The sequence below is a fragment of the Tiliqua scincoides genome, chromosome 1 (assembly GCF_035046505.1).
Source record: "Tiliqua scincoides isolate rTilSci1 chromosome 1, rTilSci1.hap2, whole genome shotgun sequence".
NCBI classification, from domain to species: domain Eukaryota; kingdom Metazoa; phylum Chordata; class Lepidosauria; order Squamata; family Scincidae; genus Tiliqua; species Tiliqua scincoides.
In genome coordinates, this window is record NC_089821.1 from 25,958,404 (window position 1) to 25,961,584 (window position 3,181).

General features: G+C 44.8%; 1 pseudogene; it reads left to right on the plus strand.

The window, feature by feature from the left end:
- Window positions 1-262: 262 nt before the first annotated feature.
- Window positions 263-379, plus strand: LOC136637473 (5S ribosomal RNA; annotated as a pseudogene).
- The last annotated feature ends 2,802 nt before the right edge of the window (window positions 380-3,181 follow it).

A 3,181-nucleotide genomic window follows, 5' to 3' on the forward strand; every position in this document is an offset into this window, starting at 1 on the left:
TGGGTGGTGAGAGCAAAGCAGGTGAATGCCTCTGTTTTGCTCCTAACGGGGAATGGCTCTTAAGGGGAGGGGCCACTTGCATGCTGCGGTGCAGCTCCCTGCAAAGCATAGTGCTTTGGCAGTGCATTTTTCTGGTGTTGTGGTGGCATCCATGGTGCATCTGACAGTGTGTGGCCTTCTATGTTGGTGGAGCTGCTGTGACACCTGGGGTATGCAGGGATATAACAACAACAACAACAGGTATTTTTATATTGCCTTTCTGGACAGCAACTGTTACCTTGCACATGCCCAATCTCGTATGATCTTGGAAGCTAAGCAGGGTCAGGCCTAGTTAGTACTTGGATGGGAGACCGCCTGGGAATACCAGGTGCTGTAGGCTTATACCATAGTCTTTCGAGACTGAAGGTTGCCAACCAACCAGCTATGGCACTGGGTGAGCCCAGTTTTGTATGGTGTTTATAAAGAATGTTTTCCCATGATCCTCGCCAGAGTTCAAGAACGATCTGAAAAACAGCAGCTCAGAATAGTCCATCCTAGGTATTACAATGGACCACAGGGTGGCGGTAATTCTGGCAAGATGGATGGCTTGAATTCCTGAACCCTTGTCCTTTCTCTTTTGGCCTCTTTATTATTTGGTTGCCTTGTCACTTATTTTTATCCCTAATAAATATACCAGGCCACCGCAGTCTTCAACTGGAAAAAAAAATTCCATTTTCTAGTCCAGTGATTTTCAACCTTTTTCATCTCGCGGCACACTGGCAAGGCACTAAAACGATCAAGGCACACCATCGGCTTTTTGACAATTGACAAGGCACACTGTGCTGTCAGTGGGGGCTCACATCCCCTAATGGTCCTATTGATAAATGACTCTCTCCCAAACTCCCATGGCACACCTGGGGACCATTCGCAGCACACCAGTGTGCCACTGCACAGTGGTTGAAAATGGCTGGTCTAGTCTCAGGATCAACTATACCAAACGTGCACTGTTGCACTCAGCTTGAATCTTGTGAAGGACTTTCTTTTTGTTTTGCAGATATTGATTTTTTTCCTCTCTCTATCAAGGATAGTATAGGTGGTTTTAGAGGAGTTGTGCTTGTATATCAGGCTGGCAGCAGTCTCCTGCAGTCTCCCATGGTGTGTCTGGTACTGTACCCAACTTAACAGTTCAAGGACTACTCCTGCATAATTATTCCAGCTGATGATCATAGGGCCCCAGCAGCTTGACAGTTTTGGTCTGTGCAACCTCTGTGTTGAGCGTTCCCCCACCCCACCCCTGTCTGTTGCTAACTAGTCAGTGCTGGGATTCTCTCTGCTGCAAAATCGATAAGCAGAAAACTTCCAGCAGCCTGGATTTCTTCTGTGACTGAGGACTCTTTGCTTTCACAGAATGCTGCAAGTCAGGTCTGTAGAGATGGCAAAATACAAAGATTGTAATATTTCACAGTTTAAGCCAAACCAACAGCAGCTGGGTGGCAGCATTGGGAATGTTCACTGAGAACAGTGGACTGTTTGGAATGCAGGCATCTCACCACTGACTCTTGAAGCACCATCTGGACAAACCCCCACCCCCCCATGTTTTCAGCAGAAAATTCCTGCACTAAAGTTCTGCAACATAAAATAACTTTTTGTGACTCACAGCCCAGCAAGCATCTAGAATGCTGACTTAAAGACAGACTCTTCATAAATAATTTGGAAGGGAATGATTCTCTAGGGGTCTGAGATGCCCAGTAGTGGTGACTCATGGTGGCAAGGTGCCTCACAATTCTAGCTCCTTAATTGTAACCCACCAAGTTATTCAAATCTGTGCATGCCTCACTTAGAGGAAAAATGTCATCCTGCAAAGCCATATACTCTTGAGTCTCACATGGTAAGAAAAAAGAAGTAAAAGTTGCTTTTTCCCCTCTTCCTTGCAGATTTTGGGTGTTTTGCTTACTGAATTTGGAGTCTGAATAGAAAGGTAGTGTCAGGAAAGGTATTGAGAGAAAGCAGGTTGACCAAGGGGAGTAATGCCTAGTGGTGAGCACACATGCACCCTTCATGCTCCCTGCTTTTCCTTTACTGGTTCAGAAGTTGAATGGTGAGAACCTTGGTAGTTTCTATCTGCTACCACCACCCCAGGTTACAGACACCAGGCAAGGGCGGGGGGGGGGCATGTCTGAGGAAAAACTCCATCCCAATATAGCACTGAACCCCAGGGGTTCTTATTTTTAAAAAATCCCCAAACCATACTAGTGTCTGTGGAAGCGAAGGGACCTGACAGCCCACTGAATTATCATGAATATGGACTAGGCAAGCAAACATTAAACTAATAACTAGTTTGTTAGAAGTTCCAAAAGAAAAGGAATTAAATCAAATTGGGAGGAAAGTGGGGGTAGAAAAAGTACAAGGAGGCTGATACTCCTGAACTCAGTTAGATGGGCTCACACCAAAAGCTCGGTTAAATGGATACATAATAAGCAGTAATTGCCTGCAGATTCAACTCAGATGCTACTCAACATCAAAGATCACAGCGTCTCCCGCAAGTGGCTTTTACACACATTGTAAAACTTTGTAAGCTGGGGGGGGGGGGTAAACAAAGCAAAATAAAAATTAATTCCCTGATGCATTAAGTTAGCATTCAGTCTGTATCATTAGCTACTCACATTATCCAAGGAATCCTGGTCTCTGCATTTACTAACAAGTAAGTAGGTATCTTCTGTGTATCAGCCTTTGGTTTCAACAGGCAAGACACAGCCTTGTGTAATCTAGGTTTGATTATGTTGTCACGTTACTTGATTGGAGGATTGAAACCTATCTGGCCACTCCACCCTTTACCTAGAAGACAGGTTTGTTGCCCAGTCCGCTGAGCTGTACAGGGGAAAGAATCTGAACCACAAATGCATATAATGTAATGCAGTAATGGAGTTTTTCAAACAAAGGACAAAAAGCAGTGGTAGGATTCCCCAGCAGCATCTGTGTGACTGCAATGAAAAGCTAGAATGTTTCTGTGGAACTCAATGCTTCAGTGTTCTGAGAATGGAAGAGGTTGTGGCTGCACTACAGGGGGCTACCTCAAGGTGCTTCCAAACAAATAATGGGAAATTGCAACCAAAGGGGATTGGTCTATAGTAACCAGGATTTCTTGTAAAGACAAACAGAAAATCTGTGATCTCCAACCTGTGCAGCAAGATGCTACATTGCT